The sequence below is a fragment of the Lycium ferocissimum genome, chromosome 12, assembly GCF_029784015.1.
Source record: "Lycium ferocissimum isolate CSIRO_LF1 chromosome 12, AGI_CSIRO_Lferr_CH_V1, whole genome shotgun sequence".
NCBI classification, from domain to species: Eukaryota; Viridiplantae; Streptophyta; class Magnoliopsida; order Solanales; family Solanaceae; genus Lycium; species Lycium ferocissimum.
Genome location: NC_081353.1, coordinates 22,396,501 through 22,403,562, shown reverse-complemented (window position 1 = coordinate 22,403,562; position 7,062 = coordinate 22,396,501).

The following is a 7,062-nucleotide window of genomic DNA, read 5'->3' as shown; positions in this document are numbered from 1 at the left end:
GCCTTACCGGCTTGTTAGTATTGTCTGTGTGCAGGTAGGCCTTATTGGTTTAAGTTGGGGGTTACTCCTCCAGAGTTACAGATTTAGAATGGTTCGCTCGGGCCTAGTATGGCATCTAGTGTCGGCCACGCCTCTCCAGATTTGGGGTGTGACATTTAAAGTTCAGGTTCAAAGACAATAAATGCTACATTTTCCTAACCAGAGTGTTTAAATATTTATTTTAATTGGTAAATCCAGATGCTTATTTAATTGTCTTTGGTGGTGTGTTTTTTCATGCATTATGGTTAAACGATACCTGTAGGAACATCCCACTCACCAACATGGACCCAAGGATGCATATGTAAGGATATGCAATCCACAATCCATTCAAGCTATGGGATCTATTCATTCCAGACAAACCCCGACTCTTGGACATCAAGATCTGCATTTGTCTCTGAAGTAGGAAATGAAATTGTTGCATGTACTATATTTTGTGTAATGTGAAGTATTTTGTGTCATTCGTCGTAGGAACTCGTATTTTTTCCATGCTGGCATCTATATATATATATATATATATATATATATATATATATATATATATATAAAAAGCGAAAAGGCCCGCTTAGGTGGCATACCTTAGAAATCAGGATTTTAATTTATCTTTTTCCTCCGTATTCCTAGGTTTACTTCCCTCTTTTTGTTTACCTTTAACACCGTTGCTTTGACTTTATGTGTCCCTTCGGCTACAGCGACATAAAAACAAGACAAACCATAACTGCTGCTTTATCTTCTCCTTAATTTAGTGGAAGTTTCTGAATTCCCTTGAAGTTCTACTTTGGATCTTCAAAAAAAATGATGAAACGAAACGGCAATTCCCTTATCCCCGATCGTAATTTGTTTTCTCGATTTGTCACGCCAAAAGAGAAACTGCCCCAAGTGCTGATCAATCTCTGTTCTCTAAACAACTGATCACAACCATGATAATTTTCTGGTTCCATATTTATCGGTTAAATGATCTGTAAAGTTTATCTTTTATAGTATCTGAATTTCGTAACTCAAATGTTTCTTTTGGTGAGGGCTATTCGTTTCGTTGTCACTGTGCTAGCGAGTTCCCAGAGCTTAAGTCCGTGTTTTATCAATTCAATGATCTTTAATATTTTGTCTTCCATGAATTTGTATTGACTTTTGACTTTGCGGTGATGAGAACTTTATTAGGCAATCGTGAGGGCATCAGAAGTGAGGCAGAGACTGCAAAGAGAGAAGAAATTTTGTTGGAACTTGATCAGGTAATTGAATCTCATTACAAACTATTACAGTTTATGTTTACTTGAGTTGTTGAGTTAGATGAAACGTGCTTTATTGTTTTCCAGAAATGTTATGGACCAGAAAAAGTATGATTTAATGCCTTTGATTTACCGGTTATTTTGTATTACAAATGTCGAGATATAAAATGACAATAGGAATGCTAAAAGATCAGATCATGTAGTACCTCTGCAGATGTTACACTGTAGAATTTTTAACCCAAGTAAAATTTCAACTAAACTCAAGATAGGTATTCCTTTAAAGCATCTCCTATTCTGTTCCTTGCAAATATGACACAAATATGTAGAGGAGTTGTTAATATGTTGCATAACACTTCTTACTGCTGTAGTTTTGCACCCGTTGAAAAGCTTGTATTGTCAGATATACACGTAATTGTTATTACGGAAAAGGCTCAAATATGCCATCCAACTATCGGAAATGGTTCATTTATGCCACTCGTCAATAGTTTGGCTCATTTATGCCATTAAACTATAGGAAATAGCTCATTTATGCCATCGAACTATAGGAAATGGCTCATTTATGCCACTCATCAATAGTTTGACTCATTTATATATGTTAATAAAAAACTCATCCATGCCATATTTCATTAAAGCTGATTTTACAATACCATATATGACACGTGGCCTCCAACTAGATTATGGTTGTGAGTGGGTAAGGTGTATGGGTTGAATTTTTTATTAATTTGATATTTAAAATTAGGCTGGTTTAATTGAACGACGTAGACCTCTAATTGGAGGCCACGTGTCATATCTGGTATTATAAAACCGGCGTTAATAAAAAATGGCATGGATGAGTCATTTTGGTAACGAGCAATGGCATAAATGGGTCAAAGTATTGATGAATGGCGTAAATAGGCCAAAAGCTTGATGGCATAAATGAGTCATTTATATAGTTCGATGGCATAAATACGGGGCATAAATGAACCATTTTCGATAGTTGGATGGCATATTTGAGCCTTTTCCGTTGTTATTATATACCCTTAAGGTTACTTTTAAACAGAAAAGTTAAAACATGAATTTATATATGAAAATTAGTTTTTGTTATGTTTCTTCTTTTTCTATGTGAACTAATTTATAAAAGATTGCCCCGCTGATATCTCTTGTAACTACATTTATGCTGCAAATAAATATAAGCAGTAACTTGTAGGTATTCTTCGAAGATACTGAACTCCTATTTTGTTTGATTAAATCCTTCGCCATCTTCTAATTAATAATTTCGCCTATCAAGGTTAAGAAAAAAAAATACTCTTATCAAGTTCACATCTACTTTTATTGACAAGCCTGTTTCCTTTGATATATGTCCTTGCCCTGTTTTCATGGATATATTTTTCCATTATCTAATTACTTAAGGTTCTTTCAACAATTAGGAACTTATTTTGCATTAAACTAGCTATTTCATAGGTACGTTGCTATGCTTATGTTTTCATAATACACCACAAGAATATATAGATCGTGCACAACAATTTTGATCTTTTAACGTACAGTGTTTCTCCGATAGATAAAACAAATATAGATCACACACACCAACTTCTCTAGATAATTGTCCAGATAAATTGTAATGCTTACTTTAGCAATTTTACTACTTTGCTGTTAATCCCAATTACTACTGCATTTATCTTTTCATACAGTAATTAAACTACCTGAGATGTCCAGGATTTTGACGTACAGGAACAGCTCACAAATGCGGATTCAATATCAGAAAATATAAAAATAAAACAAGAACAACTAAAAACCGAAATTTATACAGGAGTTTTGCAACATCCTTCATGCAAAGAAGGATAGCGCATATATTGGTTTTTGTATAAATATTATGTTCTCACATGTATGACTTTTGAATAACATTGTTACGTATAAACTGTTATTAATGCCATCTTCTTTCTACTTTTTAGCTTGTATGGATTCCGTGTCTCCTTTGTTGTAGTTCATAGTCCAGAATAACTTGTTTGTTGAATAGGAGTACTCCATGTTATATTGTTGTGCTCATCCTTAGTTTCCTTCAACTTTGCTTTAGGGTGTGTATTGAATAATGTTTTTCCTTGGAATATCATTTTCTGCAGTGTTTGTTTGATATACAGTTGACATATGAAACATTACAAAGTGGAGGATTTGTGAATCGTAAATTAATTCACAAATATATTTAATTGTACTATGGAGCTGAAGGAGGTGGGAGGAAAGTAAACAGGAATCAAAAAGGTCCTTAGGAATTAATTGTCCAAGCAAGAGAGCGAAGATGATTGCTTTCCTTATAAAAAAAAATCCGAACACCAGAAAGTAATAGGAATAAAAAATGTCCTTATGCAACGTCCCATTGGTAGTTTTATCTACACACAAAAAGTAAACATCGAAGAGGCAATAAATAAAAAGATAGTGAAAAGTACTGTTATGACCCTCCTCGCCCAAGATAAATAAGCTTCATTAGTGTAAAATATCTAATGGATTCTCTGATTGACATTATAAGTGCGTAATAAGAAATTGAAATGTCAGCATTAGAATTCTGCTATATAAAGGATGTAACTAAACTCGCACCAAACAACACCTACGCGACACTTGAAACAAAACTAAATTCAAAGAAACTGTAATTGTAACTTCCGATGAGATAATTTGGTACGTTCTAATTATCAACCAAAACTGATACATTTTGTGTACACAAAAATAGAGAATATGACATTGCAAGCATTCATTAGAGCTTCTTTATATATATGTGTCTAAATTTTTAACAATTAATGACTTTTAATTATCTAGATTAAATGTAGATTAGGAAATGATCATGCATAACCTTAATGAGGTCGTTTACCACCGCGCGGAGCGCGGGTAATTTACCTAGTTACAAAGTACAATAAATACAAAGACCAATTTGTTGTTATAATGTAATTACAATGATTTACATTTTGGATCCCTATTTTAATGGGCCCCTTTTACATAGAGAACTTGAAAATATAGTGTTTGATTGCACAAGTGTAATTCCACAGTTAGATTGTCCAAATTTTTTAAAATAAAAGTTAATTATCAAAATTTAAATGTTAATGCTTGACAAATATGTGTCTGTATAAGTAGTTACTAAAATTTTATCCATTACTAGGATTCAAGGTACATATTATTTTTAAAAAAAGTAGTATTACATGATTATAGATTTGTAACTATTATTATTAAAAATAATTGATATATAATAAAAGAAAGTTTAGTCGAATCAATTAATAAGAGTTCTAACTAATCACACATTTTGCAAGAACATCATGGATTGCGGTTCGACAAAATATTAATATTTATAGCCATAATTATATAATATTTGTTCAATGGTTTGATAAGAAGTTATCTTATTAATTCTAACATCACTCAGTATGAGTCGAATTTATCTATAATCTCATTCAACAAGGACATCCAACTCTAATGGCATTACTCATTATAAGTCAAGTTTGAAGAACTCATTCTTTTTATAATTACGAGGTATGGTTTGAGAAAATTAGAATAATAACACAATGAAGAAAAATGAAAAATAAAGAAAAATTAATAAAAAAGAAATAAAGTATGAGAAATTCATGGAAGACGTGAAATAAAGGTGAGAAGTAAGGAAATGAACATAAATAACGTAAAAATAATAATATATTTTAAAAAAATTAAAAGGTGAAAAACAAAAAATAAATTAAAAAGAACAAAGAATAGAATTAAATGAAAAAGGAAATATATATTATTTTTTTTAAAAAAAAACTTACTTGAAATTCCAACTCCCCTTGAAAATTAAGGAGTTTAATCTGCACAAATTACATGATCAAGTAATTACTTGATCAAATAAACATATTCTCCGTCCCATCTTAAGTCTTGAACTCTCACCTTGTTGGTGAGGGTTCGAATCCCCACATTTTAATTCCTTTACCCATTTCTCCTTCCCCTACCCCGTATGTAATAAGAACAAATTAAAAAAAAAGTCTTAGTTTTAATAGGCATAAAGTTTAAGGAATAAAATGAGACTTTTGTATCTTGTGATCCTAAAATAAAGATGTGTGTAATGTACTAAAATGTCCTTTAAATCTTGTGGTTTTAAACTTATTATGCAGGATGTTTGAATTGTTAACTTACTAAATATAGAAAGAAATACTCTTTTTGGGACAACCAAAAAGCAATCCCAAAAAGGAAAGTAAAACACTTAAATTGAGACGAAGGGAGTAATTTTTATTAAGGTGACTTTCCAAATAAGCCCTTATAATTGGAATTTGGAATGTCAAAACTATTCCATGCCACTAAAGACAAAATTCAAGTAGTCAAATTTGGCTAGCTTGGAGATCTGGTCATATGATTTCTCACATTCTCTTTTTAACAACAAATTGCATATTTTGATTTTCATATTATTGCAAGGTTTTATTTGAACTTTGGAGATGGCTTATGCTAATGTTATTTCTCTTGTGCGAACTTTGGAGCCACTCGCGCAACGGAAGCCACATTGGATAAATGATGAAACAAGAACAATGGTGGACTCTCTCCTTGATAGTCTTCAATATTTCCAACACTTTCTTAACAACATTAGCAAGCTGAGAAGGCAACAATATTGTGGAAAGGTTGCAGAGTTGGAGAGAAAGATTACAACTGCAGTGAATGAAGCAGAAGATGTGATTGAACTAAGAATATATGAATTTTGTAATGGAACAATGGGAAGAGAGGCATTATCCGAGACTTTGTTGCGAACACTTGTCGAGAAGTTTGATGATCTAAAGAGGGAGTTGATGGAATGCAGGTTTGGTAAAGAAACAATGGAAAGAAAGGCGTTACACGAAATGTTGCCTCCACTTGTAAAAGAGATTGATGTTGTGAAACGGGAGGTGATGGGAAGTCGTTTCGGTACAAATGAAGTTCAATACTATGGTGATCCTACAAATGAGGATCTGTGAACGGTTGAGTCCTTGCCTGGTCATTCATCTACATATGTTACAAAACTAAATCCAAAAAATATTGTCATGGGTCTTGAAGACGACTTGACGAGAATAATGAGTAGACTAAAAGGGCCAACATGTACTCGAGAAATTGTCCCCATACTCGGAATGGGGGGAATAGGCAAGACGACACTTGCTAGAAAAGCATATGATGATCCTGAAATTAAGCATCGTTTTGACAAACATGTTTGGATGACAATATCTCAAGAATATTGTGCTAGAGATTTGTTGTTGGGTGTTGTTTCTTGCTTCACTAAGCTGACAAATGAGATCAAAGAAGAGACTAATGATCAATTGATGGATATGATACACAAAAAGTTGAAGTGTAAGAGCTATCTTGTTGTTATGGATGATATTTGGAGCAATGATGTGTGGGATACAGAAAGTAAGTGTAAGAGGTATCTTGTTGTTATGGATGATATTTGGAGCAATGATGTGTGGGATCTTATGACAAGAACTTTTCCGGATGACAACAATGGGAGTCGAATTGTTTTGACAAGTAGGCTCAAAGATGTTGCTATGCATGCTGACCATGACAGCCCTCCTCATGAAGGAAGCCTCTTGAATGCAGATCAAAGTTGGATGTTACTTTGTGACAAGGTGTTTGGAGTACAACAACATGTTTGTCCTCCTGAACTAGAGGATATCGGGAAGCAATTAATAGCAGAAAGATGCCAAGGACTAACTTTAGCTCTTCTAGTGGTTGCGGGACATCTCTCTAAAATTGCTAGAACACCAGAAAGTTTGAAAGATGTTGCCAAAAGTGTAAGGAAAGTTGTTCATAATTTATCAGATATATGTCTGGGAGTGCTTTCTATGAGTTACAATTACTCAATCAT